The following is a 23,153-nucleotide window of genomic DNA, read 5'->3' as shown; positions in this document are numbered from 1 at the left end:
CTCCTATTTCATGTCTTTCGATAAAGATTTACAAGATTTTTTCCCATAGAGGCCTTACACATTTTTGTGTTGGGGGGGTATTTCTGAGTTTTTAATTGGGAATAGATTTGGAATTTGATAATTTTCATTCTCCTAGAAAGTCATTTTGTTCAAATATGTTAGCTTGACTTGTACAAACCATGTCCTTATATATATATTTTTCATTCCTTGCTTTCCTGCAGTGGTCAGTTTCTCATTTCTAACATTAATGTTTTCTGTGACTGGATGGGCTGTATGTCTGCCTCTTTCATTTGTATTTTTATAAAATAAAGTTTGGCTGTTTTTTTGTTTTGTTTGCTTACTAATTCATTAATTCTACTTATTTTTTTGTTTGTTTGTTTTCTTCTTTCTTAGGATTTCTTGTCTTGTTGTTCACTCTTTAGCTTCTTTCTTATTTTGTAGCCTACCTGTGTAACGCCCTACGTTCTCCTCCCAGTTCTCCTTCGGCTACTTCCCACGTGGTTTCTACTTTGGAGATTCCCATCTTGATTGCCTCAGTCTCTGTATCTCCTTCCCCTCACCAGGCATCCCTTAACATTTAGCCCTTCTTCAGTCCTGTTACATCCTGCCACAGCTGAAGCTGGCAGTTCCAGCTCACAGCCAAAACCACTGATGCATCAGGTTGCCCTTGGTGCTCAAAGTCACTCTCCTCAGTCACTTTCCTCCCTTTGCTAATTCTCTGTCTTCCTGGAGGGTGGCCTCCATACTGTCACTGTCCCTTGTGTGGCACTGGGTCCCTTTCTGCCTCCATCCTGAGAAAACATGGATCCTTACAGTTTTCTCAATGGATCACTCATAAGAAACACACCCCTCTCCTACTAAGACTGACCACCTCACTTACATACTGTTAGTGCATCATTCTGCTATGCATGGAAGGAGACACACAACCATGCTTTTAGGGTAGTCAAAAATTAGACAGGCTTCCTAATGTCCTTTAGGGAAAAAAACTTTTCTGAATCCTGGTTGAGATTTCCCACATCTTAAAAATATTCGCTTACCTTCCTCCTCAGTACAATGTCCATCCTAGATTTACCTATTAAGTCTCCCACAGGCCAGACACCTGATGACCAGATACATATTAAGGTCTATGTGAAAAGGGACCCTCCCTGCCTGGGGGAAGCAAAAATTGAGCCTCTTCTGCATCACAGATGGAGTCATACTAGGTTTCCCCTCTTCCTGGACCTCTATTTGTTCCGTACCAGCATCTTGATGATGCTCTGTGGATGGAGGAGCTCTTCCCTTTACCCTAGTTTTTCAATGTGTAAGTAATTGTGATGCAGCTTAACTGACAATTCTTTTTAAAAAGTCAAATCATGATTGTCATATAAAATAAATATGTATTGAAGATTTTATTTAACTCATTAATTATGAGGATGAGGAAACCAGTACTATATGAATCCAAAGGAGAAACCAGAGAGCACACATAAATGCCAAGTCCCAAAAAATGCTAAATGAATTTGCTGAACAGATGCAAAACTTGCTCCTTCCATGAGGGTGTGAGGGGACTGACACCCCTCCATCAAAGTTTATCTTCATGATTCTGGACAAGAATCATTTTTATTCTTATTAGTTATCTACAATTTACAGAGTTGTAAAATAGCTCAAAGACAAGGAGACTGTAGAAATAATCTGAAAATGTATGCTCTACAAGACATCCAGGAATGTGCTTTGCTCATTTCAAAGCCATTCACAATTTTTCTGATGCACTTCCCTTAACAGCTTCAGTTCCATCTTTACTTTGTAAACTGGAAGGGTCCCCTTCCCAGAAATCTGGTAGTTTGTGATTATCTGGGATTCCCAAATAAGACATATTTTGGACTCCTGACAGCTCAGGTATATCATAGGGTTTCCTGTTGGATCAAGCTTCCATGAATACCATTCAATGAGCCACTTGGAACTTGCCCTCAGATTAGACTTGTTTTCGATGAGTCTTCCTTCTTCTGCCTTTTCTTTCTTTTTCTTTCTTTTTTTTTTTTTAATTGAAGTATAGTCAGTTTACAATGTTGTGTCAATTTCTGGTGTACAGCATAATGTTTCAGTCATACATGTACATGCATATATTCCTTTCCATATCTTCTTCTGCCTTTTCAATACACAAAAGTCACTGGGTGTCCAGGGATCCTTCAGATGTCAAGAAATAGGGACTGAATCATTATTTGCAGTGACTGTATCTGCCATTTTTTTGGTTCCATTTTGTCTAGCAAGTATGCTCTGTTCCCCTTCAGGAGCACAAGAACAATTGTAGGCTTTTTAAATCCCTCTGACTAGAATAATTCCAGCATTAACCAACCCTCAAAATCTCTTCTTTGGTGCACATGGATTCAAGCTAGATTCATGAGCCAAAAATAGCTCAAATTCCTTTGCTCTGGAGGAGACTTCAGAGGTTGAGCAGTCAACTCTACGGTAAGAGGAAAGTGGTCTTTATTCACAAGTGGGATGTAGACTGTGACTGGGGACCCTTGAGCTTTAATGTCACTTGTGACATGATAGATCTTTCAATAAATAATAATTTAGGGAGTAATGTTAATTCTGATCCTCACCCAAATCTTTTTCAGGTAAATATCATTTTCCCATTTTATAGATGAAGAAACTAAGACTCCTTCCATCACACTATGTTGCCCCTCAATATTCTAGGTATTTGTTCCACCATTCTGCAAATATTCACTCAGGGCCTATCATGTGTAAGGCATTGTGGGGCATCACCATCTATCTGCTCACTCAAGATAGAAACTTGATATTAGCCTGACTTCACCATCTGCTCCACCATGCACATCCAGATGTGTTTTCAGTTCCACAAATTTCATCTTGATGTATTTCTCCATTTCATCCTTTCCACTTTATACCCTGCACCATTAGCTTATTCATCTCTTATTCATCATCATTCTATGAAATAATACAATGTTGCTTTCTGGCCTGCTCAATTCTTCCCACCTCTTTTTCCTATTCACATATCCTTCTTATTATCAATGAGTAATACTGCTGATCTATGCATATCCCTCCTTTGCTCAACAAATCTCAATAGCTCCCCATGTACTGTAGGCTAATGTGCAATCTCCTTAGCATGGCCCGAAAATGACTTGAAAAACACGTGAGCTTATCTTTCTTGTCACCCTTCATCTTGGCCACTGATGAACCTACAATCTAGCTGTAACACCATTACTATTTCCTTAGCATCTCATTCCTTTCATGCCTCTGTGCCTATCCTCATGCTGGTCTTTTGAATTGCAATGTCCTTCTCTGTACCCAGGTCAGATAGCCCCTCTTCTCTGAGGCATTCACTGATACCTCTGATACCATCATTCCCCATGAACCAGGGAAAATAATTCTCTCAGAGTGCACATTCCTCTACTGCAGCACACACACACTCATATTCTACGACAGGTATGTTTATGTTTGTATCCCCAGCTAGACTGTAGCCTCCTCATGGGCAGGGGCCATGCCACACCTTGGGCTGCACAGGATACAGTGCAGAGTCAGCATGAGGAGGTGGTCAATACATGTGCTCTTGAAAATCTGAATTCATCAAAGAACAAATGTTGAACTTACGGATCCTACTCTGAGGCTCATTCACCACATCTTAATCACTTCAGGACAGAAAAAAAACAACAAACACAAACAAGCAGAAAAAAACAAGAAAGGACATCTCAAAAACTAGTGTTTGGAGAAAGCTGTGTAACCCTCAATGTCTCCCTAAACTGCAGTGGTTAGAAGACAAATTGCCACACTGGGAACCAGTGTTGTGCTGGAGCCTTGCTCTTCCCGGCTCCACACTCACTGATGCCCTGCGGGCAGCTTGAGATCAGGATGTAGTGGGAGTGTTTATACCGTGGAAATTGACAAGTGGTGCTGGTAAGGTTTGGGAACAGGTGGACTTTATGTTGTTCCCCATTTTAAGTTGTACAATTCAGTGGTCCTCAGTGAATTTACTAGGTTGTGCAATTATCACCACTATCAAATTTTAGAACATTTTCATTATCCCCCACAAGAAATCCATACCCAACAACGATCACTTCCACAAAGCCCCTTCCTCAACCCCTGGCACTATTTCCTGTTTTTTGAGAGCTGGTTGTTAAACATTTATAACACACCACTGCTGAGAACTCATCTGCTTTTATAATAACAGTTACTTTTCTCTTCCTTCTCACTTAATGCTTTGAGTCTTCAAGTACCTTGAGGCCTCCTAAACCCCGAGATCTGTATCACAAAGATTTACGTATCTTTAAAAAGAAGGTATTTTAGCTCTTATTTAATTCAATTTATCCATCACAGAATGAGATGAAAAACGGTCATGCATAGAGAGAAGATCAGGAACTAATGAATCTTTTAAAAGGCTAGATCACTAGCCTTGTAGGATTTACTTTTGCATGAGACAATGGGCTCTTGTCTATTTTTAGATTAGATAATGCATTTCGTAGGACCCACAGGAGGCCTTGGCTTCTCTTATTACTGAGCACACATGCAGAGACCACAGATTTTGTGAAAGGGGGAAGAAAAGAGACAAGGGAAAAGGATCAGTGGTTTGCTCTTTTGATCACTAATGCAACTCCATCAGGAAAGATGAAATATAATGCCTAAGAATTTCCTAAAAGTTCACCACAAATGCACGAAATGCACATGTCAAAAGATGGATATGCATGCACACATTTATGTGAGTGCACTTGGACCATGAGATCGTTTGTTAATGTCGAAAAGACCCCCTAACCCCAAAACAGCCTCCCCAGATGTGGGCTCCCAGACACTAGATGCACATCACTCATCTAATTAATGCTTGCTGATTGAACTTGTTTCTAAATCTTTAATATCTGCAAGCAGGGAATGCTGGACTGTCCTCTAAGGGAGAGACTCTAAACCTTGAACTCAAAGTGTGGTCCATTGCATCAGCATTATCTGGAACCTTGTTAGAAATGCAAAGCCTCAAGCCCCACCCAGGCTTACTGAATTCCATTTGTATTTTATCAACATCTCTAGTTGATTCTCAGGTGCATTAATGTTTGGAAAGCACTGGACTGAAACCAGTGGAGGATCATTTAATTGGCATTTGCTGTCACTTCACTTTCCTGGGTTTGTATGAAGGACGGATTTGTGGAGACTTAACTTAGAATTCATCCAAATGATCCCCAGCCAGAGTTTAGATGTCTTGGGACTCCCCATCCAGGCTCAAGCTTTAGTTTTGGAGCTAAAATGAGAGGCTAATTCTCTATCCAGGTTGGAACCCTACTGACTGCACAAAGACCAGTGGCCTATCTTCACGGATCATGGAAAGTTTTACTTAAAATAATGCTTTTCTATCATAAAAGAAAATAATATACTCATTACAGAAAATCTGGAGAGCTAGGGAGAAGAAAATAAATTCACGTGACTTTTAACCACCTTAAAAACCCCTTAAGTAACATTCTGACACTTTTTTTTCACCTGTGGGTGTCCCATGCTCTGTTTCCAATGGAATTCTTTATTTTACATCACTGAGAGGATAAAGTATATAGAATTTATATCCTGGCTTTTTCACAAGTCATGATTATTCTCACATTTCTAAAAATTCTTCAAGAATGATTTTCATGACCCTATATTTTTATATAACTAAACTATACTTTATTAAAATAGTCTCATATTCTTGAATATTTTTGACTTTTTAACCCTTATAAATGACATTGTGATGAACATCCTAGTGTATAAGTCTTTTTCTGATTTTCTGATTACTTCCTCTTTATAGAATTTCAGGGGTACACTTGCTGGGTCAAATGGTGAGAACTCTGCAGGTGACTGATACAGAATGTGGAACTTTATTATGTGTCATAATGTGAGCTTCCCCCACAGAACCCCAGCAGGTTGGCCTCACCCACACCAGCCTTTTCAAGTCCCTGGCTTCCAACTCCCTGGCTTCCTGGGCGACAGTTACCATTGCATTGTTTTCATCTGCATGTCTTAGATAACCAGTGTAGTTTCTTCCCGATATGCCTTGGTCTTGATCTGTTTTATTGTTGGGGTGCTAACTACCATCAGAGATGCTAATATTTTCACATCCCATTGATTCTTTATCTTATCATTTTCTCTATCTTAACAATCTCCATTTAGTTGTTTTTAAAGTCATAAATGTTTTCCATTTTAAATTGAATATAGGCAAAATTATGACTCTTTTCTTTGTGATTTCTTCCATAGGGCTTCTGCTTAAAAAGCACATAATTAATCTCTGTATTACTTCCAGAGCGAGGCAAAACAGCAGAATTGATGACGACTATCCTAACCTCCTTCCTGATCAAGCATGATGCTGGATCACTTCGTGAATAATTCATTCCTTTGCCTTTTTTGGTGATGTTTCCTCAATTATATATTATCTCCTAAAACATACTCAGGAGTCTGACAGCTGACCTATCTTATTGATCTGTCAACTTTTGTTCCAATATCGTATGATTTTAATCATGTTTTAGTCTTAAAACACCTGGCTAACTCAGTTTTTACAAACAGGGTGTTGTCTTATTGTTTTACTTTCTAACTTTGGCCCTTATGGCATAAATAAAATTTCCAACCCAAGAGCTGGGTTTTCTGCCTGTATTTTCAGCAAAGAAGCCATCTCCTTTGTTGTTATAATGTACAGCATTACATACTAATAGAGGCAGCCTCCTCTCAGCGCCCTGGTAGCTTTGCCTTTCCAAAAAAGAAACTGGAATGTGCAGAACTTTTTTACATGAGGTCTGAAGTTTCATTATATTCTGGCCTGCAAAACAGTATCCACTCTCTGTTCTTGATGTAGCTGGCTATTTAGAGGGTATGGCAAATATCTTTAAACAGCCAGGAAAAAGTCTGATTATCTTTATGGCTATTTTTGTGGTTGAAATTGTAAATGTCGAGTGTCCCATGTTTCCTTGAAGAAATCTTTTCCCTTTCCTTTCGGTTCATCTCACATAGACTTACTGTTAAATTCCTCACAGTAGTTGTCCTGAAGAAACCCGCTCAAGGGCTGTAGAGAGTGAGTAAGAAGAATTTGCCCTCTGGTGTCCAGCAGAACTGGTTCACGTGCTGAGTTCCTCAACTCCTCTTAGCTTCTGCTCCGTCATCTATAAAACTGAGAAAAGAATGGCTCCTGTCTTGTTGAGTTGGTAGACTTGTTAAGTGAGATTGTATCTGGAAGGAGCTAACATGATGTCTGGCACAAAATTCACCCTAAATAAATGTTAGCTTAAAAAATAGACCCACTCACTGCAGCCCCTCTCAGTCTTTGCAGATGATCTTGCTTGACTCCTACTTGGCTGAGTAGATGAAATTCTCAGTCTACCCGCTCCTTTACACACATCCTTGACACAATGTTATTCCTTCCATCTTCCTATCTCGAGAAAGGAAGGTTGTCCTTCCTGCCAAGGATCCTGTATATGTGATCACCTCCCAGTGCAGAAGCTATAATGCCTTTCTGAACCAGCTTTGGAAGTCACACACTGGGAATCCCACTGTATTCTATCGGGCCCACACAGCAGCCCCGATTCAGCATGGGAGGAAACAGCACCAGTACTTGAACACTAGAGACAGGGATCCCGGCCACCACAGGCTGGCCCTGTCTCCTCTTCACCTGTCCACGCTGGCCACGATTTCTCTCTCTCTCTCAGGCAGAGCTCCCATTTGCAAACGATCCAAGCTGACTCCAAGTATTCAAAAGAAGAATTTATTGGAGAGGATATGGCTCAGTGGTAGAGTACCTGCCTCGTAGGTACAGGGTACTGGGTTCAATCCCCAGCACCTCCATTAAAAATAAATAAACAAGTAATACCTAATTACCTCCCTCCGCCCCAAAACAATTAAAAATAAAATAAAATTTTTAAAAGGAGGAATTTATTAAAAAGACATCGTTGGGAGGGCTGGTGACTCAAGGTGGCTAAAGTTAAATTTCCAGGAACAATGCCCAAACCAGGCCACAGGACTGGCCTGATGAGACAATTCCCATCGTTGTGGCTGCTATCCCACTGGGCATCACACAGAACCACCACGGTCACTGCCACACCCCAACAATGACACTCCTTTTCTTTTCTTTTTTTTTTTTTTTTTTTTGAGTCAAGACTGCAACCTCACAATCACTGTTCCTCAAAAGTCAAAACCTCTGTTGCCTTTCACCCACCAAGAATAATAATAGAAGATTCCACAGATAGATCTATTCCCCAGTTGTTGATTTCTGAACAGATGTTCAATCTGGGTGTGTCTGCTCAGTGCCGCATGGGTCACATTCTTGCCTCCCGGGGAAAGGGAGGCTGGGAGTTTCCATTTTCTGAGTTTTGCTTTGGTGAGGCAAAAGGCCAGAAATCCCCCAGACACTGCAAGGATTTCAAAAAGTGTAGGACACCCACAAAGAAGGACAAATTGTCCACGATACCCACTCCTTTCAATCCTTACAATGTGACTTTTGTCTTGCTGTTCCACTAAAACTCTTTCTCAGTGGTCCTCAGTGTCGCTCAGTGGGCCCGCCCAACCCTTGGATCAGTTCTGCACAAATTGGGGAGATGAAAGTAGCCCTTGGCCAGCATCCTTGGGCAGGTTCTCCAGAAGCAGACCCGGAGACAAGAACTCATTTCTGAGTGATTTATTAAGAAAGTTTCTCCAAGGAGGCTGGCTAAGCAGTAGAGGACACAGAAGGAAGAGGAAGAGGCCAAGCGTGGGTACAATTTCAGGTCAAGTCCCATGGAGATCCAGCCTCATCCTACAAGGAACCATGGAGGGCAAGTGATGCCTCAGAGTTGTTTGGCCGTGAGGCCAGGGAGCTTTCACAATCTACCTTCCTGAGGAGCCAGGGAGGGACGTGAACCTCTGGATCTTTGATCTTGCAGGTCAGGTGGCTACAGTAGCCTGAGGGCAGTCCTCTGAAAAAGAGAACCAGATCTGGACCTTTGGAGATCAAAGCACACAGACCCCCTCGCAAAAAATGGTGCACAGACCCAAGGGTTTCTGGGCAGAGGACAAATGGAGCCCAGAAGAATCAGGGAGTTAATATTCAGTTTCAAATATACCTTCTCACAGAGAGCCCCAACCTGAGACCACCACCTTGCCAGCTGGGCTCCTGTCCTCAATGGGCCACCATGAAGCCACGCATCTCATTAGTCCCCTGAGTCTACCTCAGATGTACTGTTGGCTTACCCACACATCCCAAACCTTTCCTGCCTTCATAGCATCATTCCCTATGGCAGGAATGCTCCCCGAGTGGCTGCATCTACTGAAGAGCTCCCTGAGATGCTGCCCAAACACTGCCCGCGTCAGGAGGTCCTCCCTTGTCACCCAGCATAGCTCTCCTTGAACTAGATGAGGCTATCTTTTCAAAGCCTTATCCCACCTTGTAGGTATTTATGTTCACGTCTTATCTTCGCTGACGGCTTGCAGACTCCTGAGGACAGACTGCTTCTTATAAAACCATGTTTACCGCATAGCATCTTACTCATAGTGCTCCCTTACAATGTGTGTTGGAAGAATCCTGCTTCAGAGTTCAAGAAATATCCAGAATATTGAGGTTTACTTTTAAAATAGAGCATCCCTTACAGCAGAACCTCCAGTGTGTTACCTTAAATGTACCCTTCCATTCAAAGCAGAGGAATAATATAATACACTTTCATGTAATTATTTCTGATCTAAAAATTGAGTACTAAAATAAAAGGTTTGGCTCTGGATCCCCAAAGAAAAAAATTCTGGAAAATTTCCCTAACACTTTTAGATAATTTTCAGCAAGTGAATTTATCCCCAGTTCCCACTAAGACAGGGCTGATGCCTTCTTAGCTGTTGGGGACCACGTGTACTCTTGTGCCCCCATCTACTTAAAACCCTTCAGTTTCCCACTGGTCTTAGAATTCAGTCCATCATTCACGAGGCCCTGTCTACCCCACCCCACAACCTCATCTCAGCACACTTTCCCTTTGCTCACGAAACTCCATCTGCAACAATCTGTTCTCACTGCCACTATACATCGTGCTTTCCTTTGCTTTAGAGCTATTGTCCCTGCTCTTCCCTCTACCTACGAACCTGTCCCCCACAGGGGACACAGCTGGTTGTCTCCTCTTCATCCACTGGGCTCAGATCTCTCAGCCTTCTATCTCAAGTGGCCTCTTCACCCCTTCCCCAGGAGGTGTCATAACCCCAGGTTATGTCCATCAAAGCCTTTATGACCATCCAGGATTATTATTCATTCAAATGTTATTGTCTCCCTTCCCCAACTCAAAACTGCAAGTTGCCCAAAGGAGATCGCCCTGTATATAAGCTCGGAGCCAATAACAATTCTTCAGTCAGGACAGGCATTCTATTAATAATTGCTAAATGACCAAATGGAAAAATATGCTTTGGAGATGAAAGGTCTTCTTATTGCAAGACAATGAAACACAAAATTATAAAGTAATAGATAAATTCAACTTCATAAAATTTTTAAACTTTCTGTATGATAAAATGTGAGTAAACCAAGTAAAAAAAAAAAAACTTGGAACACACGTAACAGACCACAGATTATTAATGATTCCCACCAATTTAGGTGACTGAGAAGGATTTTACTTTATAAAAAGTGAAAAAGGAGTCCAAGGAGGGGAGGGGATAGCTCAGTGGTAGAGTGCGTGCTTAGCATGCACAAGGTCCTGAGTTCAATCCCCAGTACCTCTGTTAAAAATAAAAATAAATTAAATAACTGACTATACTTAAATAATAAAAAGTAAATAAATTAATTAAATAAAAATATTAAATAAACAAACCTAATTACCCCCTCCCCCAAAACAAACAAAAAGGAGTCCAAGGGTGAGGGTATAGCTCAGTGTAGAGTGCATGTCTAGCATGCACAAGGTCCTGGGTTCAAACCCCAGAACCTCCATTTAAAAAATAAAAATAAAATAAAGAAATAAATAAACCTAATCACACAGCCCCCCTACCCAAAAAGGAGGTCCAAGGTTTTGAAAGAGGAAAGACTATCATTAACGATAATGAGAAAATGAACACGCCCCAAATAAACAAGGATGATTTACGTTATCACCAGTAAGTCTCCACTGAACACTACAATTATTTCCCTGTCCCCCTACTCTCTGGCCCAGTGTATCCCTGAACTACCTGTGTCCACCCGGATCTTTGCACCCGCTCCCCGAAGAAAGACACCGATCACATAGTCTTAACAGCTAGTCATCTAGGCATCCATCTGGGAGGCCTCAGGGAAGGAATGGTGTCTTGATCGTAGTGGTACTCCAGGGCCAGCTCAAAGCTTGTCACAAAGCAGGTTAGAAGGTGAGGAGGAGACGGCTGGGGAGAGGGGAAAGGTCAATCCTTTCAGCAGGTAAGGGGAAATGAAACCCAAGGGCAAAGTGGAGGTGCTGGCCATCCTTCATAGTAATTACTGGGAAGTATGGGAAGGCTCAGGCAGACGAGAGAGTGTGAGCTTAAGGGGTTCCACTTCCTCACCTGAGTATGACGCAAAGAGGGAGGAATGTAAAAGATGTGAAGGGAGTGAAGAAGGTGTGAAGCAGTCGTATTAAACACTGGAAAATAAAGCCATTAGGGAAGCTTAATAAGGTTGGCACTGAGTGTATAATTGAGGTTTGCCATCATGAAACTAAAGCTAGAACCAGTTGTGTGGTTATGTTCAAAGCAATGCAGTTATGTGTTATTTTCCAGCAATAACTAGCTGCTGGAGTGAAGAAACGGAGGTGGAGAGTCAGGTTCAATAAGATTTCAGTTTGCCAGACAAGTAATCCACTGGGGAGAGGGTCTACGAAGTTCATGGCTTGCTCAAGAGGGGACTGGACCATAGACTCTATCGAACCTGAGTAGGAGGAAATGAGAAGATGATAAATCTTGGATAGTGAAAATACAGTAGAACCAAAGGATTGGAGTCCTTGCTGAGGTTGAAGAATTGTTGGAGGGGGGTTCTAGATAAGGGAGATAGAAGGATGGAAGCTGGTGGTCAGAGAACAGGGTCCTGAAGTTGACTTTCAAAGATTTAACTGCATGATTTTCATGAGGATGAGAAGTTCACGGCTTGGCCATGGCAGTCAACAGCTTATTCGGGATAAGAGAAAATAACGTGAAGGGGTAGAAGAACTGAAATTCTAACGTGAAAGACAGATCATCCACGTGGTTGTGGAAATCTCCGAGAACAGAACAGGAAGGTGAGTTTTAAATGAAAGAGTCATTAAATGCCTTTGGGATACGAAGGGCATTAATGCTCTCAACAATTTCACAAGGCAAGACATTTTCATCCCCATTTTACAGGAAGAGGTACCTTGAACAGTTACCTAACATCATTCGGAGAGCAAGTAACTGAGTTGGAATTTGAACTGAACACTCTCTCTGGCTCCAATCTTACTGTATTCTTTCTAGGCCCGAGTGCGTCTTCCATTTTTCATTGGTCAGGCTAAGCACGAAGGCATTAAGACATAATCCATGGCATTCTTGGCCACTGAATTCTAAGTCCGGAAGAAAAAATAAAAGGCAGTGCTGAATGCCCTCGGGAAGAAAATTCAGACTCTAGAAACTCTTAATCTCATTAATCCTAATATCATTAACTTCTGGACACTACAATCCCAGTTAGAAACCCGACATAACTGTTCAGAGGAGTAAGTGGGGTTCCAGAAGTACAGATACAAAATTGAGCCTTAGAATTGGAGGGGATCTTAAAAGTATTTTGCCCAACTCGTTTCCTGCTTCAAAAACAGACACTCAAAAAAAAGTTCAGCGCCTTGCCTAATATCACAAAGCTAGGTGGTAACATCAAGTCTAACCAGGTCTCTGCCAACCTGGTGCCTCACACAGACTGAAGTTTTCCCTTCACAGAAACCATGACTGCAGCCCGCTCTAAACTTGTGGTCAGATCTTGCCAGAGGCAAGAGTCCACTTCCTGATGGGCCCTTTCCCATGACTGGTCTCCTGAGAAACTGGAAGTTCAGGTATCTGCTGCCAAGAAAGAAGTTCAAATCATTGAACGTGAAAATGTGACACATTAGAGGACCAGCCACTCACCAGTTGATATTTTGAAGGTTGAAAATGCACGGAACTGTCTTGGCGTCTTCAGTCAAGTCAGATTCAGCCACTGGGGTTTTTCCCGTACCTTCCAGCCTTAGGCTTACACAGCTGGGAGAAGCAGTGGGGGCAGACTGGCCTAAAAGAGACACAGAGATGAATAAGAAACGACTTCCTTTTCTACAAGCTCTTCCTTCAGGAACAGTCGATCAAGGCGTATCAACATTAGTAAACACTGTGTTAAGGATCCTTTGGCTCAAAGACATCAGTTTTCTGAAATGAAGGCTATTAAGGCAAGTGGCTGTGTAGAGCCTCATAAATTATGAATTTACTAGTCACGGATGAATACAGATAACCCTATAATCAGGAGACAGCTGGTAATTATAAGCAACTCTTCTTTTGATTCAATTAACCACCTGAAGAAGCTGGGTTTTGATTTGGATTTGTGTTTGAATGCTACAGTCATCTTTAAAACGAGAGGGAAAAAACAATCTCAGAGCATAGTACATCTCTTCCAGACTTACAGTGGAGGAGCTCTTGCCATCATGGTTAAAAATCAATGATTTAAAGAAAAATCCCCCACAATGTGTTACGGTTGTTAATAATTGCCATTGATCAACTCAGGAGGGAGGACAGGGCAAAATCCCTTCCATTTCTGAAATCTGATCTCCCCACAGTTGGAGACAGCCTCCTGCTCTAACCGGTTTGACAGACAGAGAACCGAGGTTGGGAGGCTGCCCAGTGATTACCTAGCGAGTAGGCGGCAGACCCAAGGTGGAAACACAGGGCTCCTCATTTTTCAATTTACCTAGTGTTGCCTACAGCACATGGCCCCCGCTGACATTTAAGAGCAGGGGAGGGAATTCACGAACACTTCTGTACTCAGTCCTGTGGGCTTCCCTGAGCTCCCTCCCTTACTGACATATCAGACCGAAACAATGTGTTCCTGCACCTCCACCCCGACCCAGACAGGTGTTCTAGTAAAATCTAGGAAACAGAGTCAGCATCCCAGAAGAAGGGTGTGCCTAGCAGCAGTGACCTTTAAAGAAAGGTCAAGCAGATTTTTTTCCTAAAGTTTTTTCAGGAGATTTGGAGCCAAGTTTTCTGATGATTTTTCTAAATATAGTACTGAGAATTTACCACCTGCTTTATTAGATGGAGTCTTTCAATACTCAGGCTCCAAAGATAAGTATTAATCATGGCCATCATTTACTTGGTGCATTATTTCAGAAAGTACAATCCAGGTATCCATCCACATACCACAGGTGGTGTGCAAAGTGATTTTAAGAACCATCTGACGAAGGTTTAATTTAAAGATTATATATGCATTTAAATACATATTTGAAAACAGAATCAGTTCATCAACTCCAGACTCTAATGAATATGTTTGCTTGGGATGAAGCTAAGTTTTAAAAGTAATTTAAATAAAATCAAGTAAAATATTTAAGTAAGTAAGAGTACAGTCAGTACTCAAGTATGGCTGAAGTTTTGCAAGTAATAATTTGGTGCTGATTATGATGTTCCAGATACTTTGCTAAAGGGCTGTGGTTTCTGCTCCATCCTTGGCTTCTTCGAAAGGTCAAGTTAATCATATCTGTGAGTTGGTGAAAATGAACCTGGCTGGGTTTGGTTTGGTTTTCTGAACACTTTCCCCTTTGAACTAAATCTACTTGGATTTTGCATTTTGCAGGATTATCGGCAGATGTCTGAAATTCTCCTGCTTAAAACAGTGAGCTCTGGAACTCTGTCGGTGGTGCGACAGGGGCAGCTCACAGCGCCCATGTGAGCTGCTTATGCGCTTCTCTTCCCAGCGGCATCCACGGGGACCACTTCGGTAGCTTGACATTGGCCAGGGTGAGAGTATTTACACCACAGATGGAGGCAAATGCTGTAAATCAGGGTCTGGGTTTGGTGGGGTTTTGGGGGGGGGGTTTGGGGGGGGTTTGGGTTTTTTTGTTTTTTGGGTTTTTTTCCCTGAAGAACTGGTTGCTAAACATTTACCAAAATAAAACTGTATTTAGCCCTATTTTAAAGTCTCCCTGCAACAAATCACTGGGTCCCTGCACGACCAGAAAACATCTCCCAAAACATCTGCCATGAATCTGAGAGCAGCAGAGAACGGGACTCTGTAAGGGGCAGGATTTTTAGGATTTTGAAAACTCTTCTTCCAATCAAAACATCTACTTCTGTTACGTGGCCAAAAGTGGACCATTACATTTTTAAAGAGCTACCTGGATTGTCTATTTTGCAAAGGACAGTAGGAAGTCAACATGCTCTTTTCCCTTTTATGCTGCAGATTACTCTTAAAATACTATATCTAAGTAGGATCTGGTTCATAACAAACAGCAAGCGAATATCGAAAGAGGAAAGAAGTGAGGTTGTCCCAGGAAAGCAATAAGCCAATAAGCAAGGTGGTGAGGAGGGGGAAGGGAACAACGCTGCTAGGCAACCACCTCGTTAATTCACCTGTATGAATACCAGAGCCCAAGTTTTTCTCAGCGTCAACTGGCCCTCTTGCTTCCACCCAATCTCCTTTGATGTTCCAAATAACCTGTCAGAAATTATCTCCAGGGGTCCTGAAAGCTCAGAGTTCAAGAACCCAGTGGTCAGCCTGACTGGCTCTCTCTTGTAGAGATTAGAATTTCAGAACATGTGTGAGCATTCTGCTTCCCTCTTAGATTTATACTCGCTGCCTCCTACTTCACAAATTGTACAATCTCACGAGCCCAAAGCCCGTGACAGCAGGGCCAGGTAATTCCCGGGTGGGCACTCATCACTGATTTCAAGCACACACCACTGACTCTTGGCTTACACCTTGGTTTGTGGGGACAGCAATCAGATAGCATTGTCTCCAAACTCAGGAAGTCGCAGTCCTTACTGGGCTCCAACACCGAGGGAACTTAGCACCAGCAGGCCCTCCACACCGCACAACTCCAGGGAATACACGTTACATTTTGTCGTCTAAGTGGTGATGTTCTAGACTGCGCACAGATTATCACACCCTTCACAGAAGAAGCAAGCCAGGCCCTTAGAGAAGATGGCTTCTCCAGGTTGTTTAGCCACTAATAGCTGAACTGGGATTACGCCCCAGGTCTCTGGGTCATAATCTTTCTCATACACTAAACTGCCTCCACACCTTCTTAATAACAACAGAAAATACTGACGCTGTCTTACTACAGTGACCATTTACTATGTGCCAGGCTCTGCATATTTAATGATTTACATACATTTTCCCATTCATAAACATGATGGATGAATAAGCTATGGGCCCTGAGGGGGCCCAGGCCTCTAACCTGTTGGCCAAGTAATAAGAAAGGATTTGGCAGAGTTTTAGAAGGTCTAGATGTGAATGGAGTAGGACTCAATGTTTCTCTTTGCTTCAGAGCACAATACAGCCTCCTCTTAACCACTCTGCCCCTGGAGAGGCAAGGTGACTTAACTGATTGCTGACACTGGGCATGCGTAGTTCTGCCCACTGTTTCTCCTCTGCTTCTCCATGCTTTAAATCTTACCAGGTCAAGATTGTCATGTACTGAGCAGAATTCACAGGAACCTAGAGATTGGGCTGATTTTTCAGGGACTGCTCACTGCCAAGAGGCCTTCCTACCATTTAATTATTTGTTGTACTTGACAGCATAAAAATAAGCCCTCACCTCACCAAGCAATTCCAGCTGGTGCCCTTTTCCCTGTGCCCCAACATCACCTTCTCATCTTGTCCCAGGTCCAACAATGAGACACTGAGAAGGAAAACTAACTCAACACTTGGAGACTAATTTCCAGTCCTTCAAGGTTCTCTCCATTCATCCATCTTCACCCACAGAGCTTTTCCAGTTAGGGGTGCATTCATCGGCATGAAACAGAAACTCAACAATTGTGCCTTAAACAGGTAAGGGGTTAGTTTTCTCATTAAACAAGAAGTCCAGAGGTGATGTGGTGGACTGGGGAAGTCATCAAAGACCTAGGACTCCCTGTCTCAAATTTTTCTCCACCATCCTTTGCTTGAAGAACTGATCTTATGGTTGCAAGGCAGCATCATGACTGCGTTTAAAAGTGAGACGGGCAATGGATGAAAAGTGCCTGCCTGTGGAGTTTCTTTTTACCTGGAAGACAACAGCTTTCCAAGAAGCTTTCCCAATGGACTTTCAGATTTGTGCCACATGACTTTTGCTAACGAGACTGGGAAATCAAGTGCCTTGGCAGGAAAACATACCAACCTGAAGAAAGACAGGGTATGTTAGTCAGAAAGGAGAACATGGCTCTTGGGTGGTGTCAATCCCCAGACCGGAGGCCATCCCTGGAGCCCTGACCAGCAGTCCTGACCATCTCTGGGTCCTTCTACAGAGGTCAGAGTTCCCTCTCTAGCTGGAGTCCTAGTTATTAAATAACCCTTTCTCCGGTGCTCTTCTCCGATTCAAGGCTCCTTCAGACAAATAAATCCACCATGTCTTACCTCCCTATTAGCCTTGGATAAAACCCAGAATATAAGTTTCCTGTTAAGCCTAGAGTCACCTCCACTGTCCTGTGCTCCACCAATGCAAACTCATTCTTTTCGTCCCACCCCAAATTTTGGGCAGCTCCTTATATCCACAACGCCTTCACTGATTATTGCCTCCACCACCATGCCCTTCCCTGAGGCTGAGGGTCTCCTAAGGCTTTCTCAAGTGAGGGTTCTCCTCATCTGATACCCAGGGAAGTTCAGGGAACTTGCAGACAAGTTCTTCCCCACCATTTCAATGAGACAAAGTTTTTCCCACTTGGGGCCCATTCTGAGAAGACTGCCTTCTTCAGACCCCCTCGTCCAAATCTTCCAATCTTGTTCTTCCCAGACCACCATCCAGTAATCAGAGTAAACTCTTATTACTTCAGACAATCTCCCTTTCTAGGAAAGTGGACCAAGAGATACACTGTTCAAAATCCTGCCCCTGGGAGGGTTTCTCTTCCTCACTACCCTCATACTGAAATGCCTTCATCACCCACTTCTGGTAGAAGCTGGCAGGTCTAGAAGGAACATCTATGAACAGGATCAAGTTGGGTTTTTTTTTAAAGAAGTCTTCAGTCCCAGGGAGCTCTCCATGTGGTCACAAGTGTGGGCTGAAGGAAGGACAGATGAGTGGAAGGAGGAGGCACACTGGGAGTGTGAACCACATGGTCATGAAACTTATCTGCGCCTTCAAAGCCTCCCAGGCCTGCTCCTCTAACTGCTTCTTACGCCTGATGACTGAGGCCTGACTTCTTGCCGGGGGGGGGGGGGTCAGAGAGTATCCAGTTCACCATCATGCATTTAGAGTAAAGCCCAGTAGCAAATCAGGAGCTGTTTCTTAAAGGAGCATAGTTACTTACTTATGGGAACACGGCATTGCTCTGTATTCCTTGGGTTCTTTGTTGTGATTCTCCTGTCAGGACTTTCCATGAGCATCATATATATTCTGATTTGCCACAGATACTCGAGAAATCATTGCATGTTCTGAGCCAAGAGGAAAATCAAAGCAAGTCCATTGGAGAGTCATATCTTATCCTGGGCTCCACATAAAACTGATAGCTTTGGGGCCCACTTGGTAAACTGGTCCAAATAGAACACCCAATATCCAAAGAGGCTCATTATGTACCATGCCTTTTTCTTGGTGGTAAGAGATATAATATTAAGCAGCATGTGCTTCCTATTGCAAAAGATAATAACCTAATATTTCCCAGAGCGCTGGAACTCCAGACACTTTACATATGTTCTTTTGCAATATCTTTGTTTCATGTGCCCTAGGAGAATAACTAAAGAACCTGCTATTCCTATACTCTGTCAGCCTAATGTCATCAGTGCAGGCATTAGTGGTACATACTTTAGAATGATGATTTGGTAACAGTCTTTATGGATTAGTTTGGGGCACAGAGTCAGAGCTGTGCCCCCTTGCAGGGGCCTCAAGATGGCAAATGTATATGGCTAACCCGTCAGGTGAAAGCAAGATATTTCTGGTGTTCTCCATTTATTGAAAGAGATTAAAAATAGACCAGCTATATTCAGCCATAAAAAAGAATGAAATGCCATTTGCAGCAACACGGATGGACCTAGACGTTATCGTATTAAGTGAAGGAAGTCAGACCGAGAAAGACAAATATCATGATATCACTTGCAGAATCTGCAAAAAATGACACAAAGGAACTTTACAAAACAGAAACAGACTCACAGACATAGAAAACAAACTTACGGTTATCAAAGGGGAAGGAGGGAGGGATAAATTACGAGTTGGGGATTTTCACATACAAACTACTATATATAAAATAGATAAACAACAAGATCCTACTGTGGAGCACAGGGAACTATATTCAGTATCTTGCAATAACTTATAATGAAAAAGAATATGAAAAAGAATATATATGTCTATGTATAACTGAATCCCTATGCTGTACACCAGAAACTAACACAACATCCTTATGCTGTACACCAGAAACTAACACACATCATTGTTAATCAACTGTACCTCAACTAAAAAAATAAAGAACACCTGCCGAATAGCTGCCCATCAAGTACAAGAGCTTCATAAATTTGCTCCAGTAATAAAATTCTGTGTGAATGAGCATCCACAATGGAAATGACCACCTAAGTAAATTTATAATTTACCATTATTACACAGGATCAGTCCATTTTTTGCATTTGCCAAACTGGGAAACATATCAGAAGGCAATAAGGACATTCATATTCAAACATTTGATTGTAATATGATTTCTGAAAATCCCCCAGAAATAGAATTTTGCTTTCTGTGTACTATTCAGTGAATTTAGCCAATTACTCTGATGTGCAAACTTCAATGCCTTTCTATATCACTGAGAATTCATTTAATCTTGGTATGTAATAGTTTTCCCAATAAAAGAGCCACAATTAATTTTTTTGCAGGGGAGAGGGGAAATGCCAGAAGGAACTTGTTAGACATATGCAGTAATACAGCACAGTCTTTCATCAGTGGTTCTCAGCTTCACCTTCATGCAAGAGGCTCTAGATTTTTTGACTGACTTACATCAGGGAGTTGGGTTAGAAGTCTTATTTTCTAATATGATAGCTTGAGCCAAATTTCTCTTTCCTTTCATCCATTGGCTGCTTGTGGATTTCATTTCTAAGGACCCCATAATTTAAAAGCCACAGCCAGGAACTTATACATGTCGGATCATCACTTAAATTCTTCACCCCGTGCTTGCCCTAACGCCTGATGAAACGACCACGTCCACTCTGGGTCTGCTGTCATCTGAACTCAGGCATTCTGAGCTGCCTTCCATCACACTGAGATAAATGAGCCTGCTTTCACTGCAGCATTTTTCATCAGCATTTTTGATCTCTCAAGAATAGATTGTAAAACTATTTTTTAATATTGTGATGTTTCTCTCATCAACACAGCGTTCATGGCAAGGGTAGGGGGAGAGTCTTCTCAGCTCTAACTGGAGATGTAATAAGGGGGCAGGTGAGGCATATACACCAAAGATTCAGTTCAGCATCAATTACAATTCTTGAAATTATTGTCCCTGCCTTATTAGACCCTTGTCAGTCATTTCTGCATCATTCTGGCCCAGAAAGGGACAGCATTTGATCCAAGATTATTTAAGTTAACCCAGAAAATAAGTAGAACCACAGCTGGTTAGCTAATTCTAGCCCAATTTATGCTGAATCCCTAGTAAGTACATCTGTATAAATACTCTGAGTCCCATCCCTGGTGAAACAGCCTCAAAATCCATTTCAAAAAAATCCATCTAGTTTCTTAATGATACAAATTTATAAACCCTTTCAGATTCTCCTAAACACAACATCTAAACTTTGCACCTCACCTTCCTAACTGTATTGTGTTTAAATCCTGGTGATCTTTAGAGCATCAATAAGAGATGGGATATGTGGGAAATTATTTCTTCAGAGAATCTGAAAAGCACTTTGAATCTTACCATATCTCTTATTCCAGTTACTGGGGTCCCTGGTCAAAGCCCTAATGTTTGGAAGAGACCTGGTCAGACTGTGAAGTAAACTGGTGCATATATTTGTCAGCCTGTGAATTTCATTTTTTAGCTATTTTAGCCCCACATCTACAAGCCAAAAGAAAGCTGTAAGTATTCAGTGTTTTTCGAGCACTTTCAGCCATAACCTACATTATTCATATAAAATATATTTTCTGGTACATGTAAGTTCACACATACATACAACTGAATCAAAAATTACATGTAATATTTCCTACTCCAACTACATATAATGTATTTTGCTATCTTCTCTTCTGTAAATATTATTTTTAAGCTCTTGGTCATGACTATACTATGATGGGTTTCAACCACAATCTCATAAAAATCCTGGGTTTTATCCCATGTCTTGAGGTAATCATTTCAAGTTTTGATACAGCTATGAAAATACCCAATGAGAGACGAAACCATCCTATTCCTGTGATCCCAAAATTTCTCATTCTCTTAACATTGATTTAATAATGAATTCTAATAAACCCTATTTCTTTGAGATCTATATTATGCAACACATTCATTCTCTTTCTTGTCAATTTTTGTACAATTAGGGGTTCTTTGGATTCAAATAACAAAAATGAATTCTGACTAACCCAAGTAAGGAAAAAGAGCTTATTGGGAGCATACTGAGTTAACACAGTCAAAAGAACTTAACAATCAAACGCTGGAAAAAGTAGGTAAGTTTCAGGAATCTTACCTTCAGAAACGTACAGACTGTCTCCTGAACGTTCTCTTCCAGCCACATTTGCTGATGATTCAAATTTGTAGAAAAGAGAATCTGACTGACCCAGTTTTTTGTGGTGTGCCAAACCCGCCGTGGGCATGTTAACATGGTCTTCTGATGGGCCACCCCATCAGAACCACATGGATCAGGATGAGAAATGCATCCCAAAGGAAGAGATGTTCCCAGACACAAATAAAAGATGTTTACTGTGGTAAACTGTATAATCAGGATAGCCACTCATTTTAGAAATAGCGTTCCAGGAAAAGTCTGGTTCGGCATACTGCAGAACCCCTCTCCAGCAACTCAGACGGATGTGCCCCATTCTCAGAGCAGGGACGACTCAGTGACAGAACTCTGTGATCTGGGCACTGATGGAGAACTCCAGATATTCCATGTGCCAACAGGCACTGCTTCCCTGGTCAGGCTAATGGGAGTTGGGGTGGGTGGCATTCTCAAATAACCCCTTGATTATATTTGAGATGAGGCTGAAACATTTTTTAAAAACTCTCACATTAATCAGAAATGTCTAAAAAACAGTAGTTCTCAACACAGAATGCCCCCGGTATGAACTGCGTTGCCTTTTCAAAACACACATGATCATCATACAACCTCAGAGATTATGACGGAGCCCAGACACATGTGTTTTGGATAGAGAGGTATTTCTCAAGCACATTTAGGGTTAAAATGCACTGACTGGGAAATCATAGCAACCCGAAGCCTGGAGATGAGGAGGCATTGTTTGACTAAGCTCTGGAAAATTCACAGAAAGGGGGAGGCGAGGCAGCACATCCTGGAGACCAGGAGGAACTGACATACAGTGGGGTTTTCTGTGTGTAAAGTATATTTGCCAAATCATTTTTCTTCTCCCCTCATCTTATCTTGATGTTGCCACAATTACCTGAAACTCTGCCATTAAGAGTTCACTTCTGAAGGAATCTTGTATATTAAGCTCTACTAATATATTAGAAAAAAAATTCTAGGAAGAGGGCTGGGAATCAGAGACAGGGCAGGAAGCATTTAATATGGAATAAAGAGAGGCATGAATGAAAGACTGTAAAAGGGTTGGGGGTGGTGTGCGGCAGAGTCCACTAGGTGCCAATGCAATGTGTTGGCTGTCCCTTCTCCCTCACCAACAGAACTGTAGGCTAGCCCAGTTCAAAGGCTACATTTCCCCAGCTTCCCTCCTGCTACGAGTGGCCAATGAGATGTGAACAGAGGTGGAGTGGCACTCCCACGCGCCTTCATAAAGGGACTGACTCAGCTGAGAGGTGTCCCCTCCACTCTTCCCCTTCTCCTCGATTCACAGTGAACTCAGATGTAGTGGCTGAAGCTCCAGATGCCATCTGGCACCACGAGGCCATCTGAGTATGGCGGATGCTTGCTGCAATGGTGGAGCACGACCGACGGAGCCTGGCTCCCTGATCACATGCACTTCAACTGTTCGAGCTCAGCCTTGGACTGCCTGCCT

At 42.1% G+C, this 23,153-nt stretch overlaps 1 long non-coding RNA gene across 1 annotated transcript in view; it reads right to left on the bottom strand.

Annotated features, from left to right (window-relative positions):
* Window positions 1-21,775, bottom strand: part of LOC116151786 (uncharacterized) — a 246,893-nt gene extending 225,118 nt beyond the window's left edge. The window contains exons 1-2 of the long non-coding RNA XR_010382570.1: window positions 21,659-21,775; window positions 12,988-13,126 (exon numbers count right to left, since the gene is read on the bottom strand). This is a non-coding gene — a long non-coding RNA (uncharacterized LOC116151786). The remainder of the gene's footprint in view (window positions 1-12,987; window positions 13,127-21,658) is intronic.
* Window positions 21,776-23,153: the final 1,378 nt, after the last annotated feature.

This window comes from Camelus dromedarius, chromosome 10, assembly GCF_036321535.1.
Source record: "Camelus dromedarius isolate mCamDro1 chromosome 10, mCamDro1.pat, whole genome shotgun sequence".
Classification (NCBI taxonomy): Eukaryota; Metazoa; Chordata; class Mammalia; order Artiodactyla; family Camelidae; genus Camelus; species Camelus dromedarius.
This window is presented reverse-complemented; position numbering and strand designations above follow the sequence as displayed.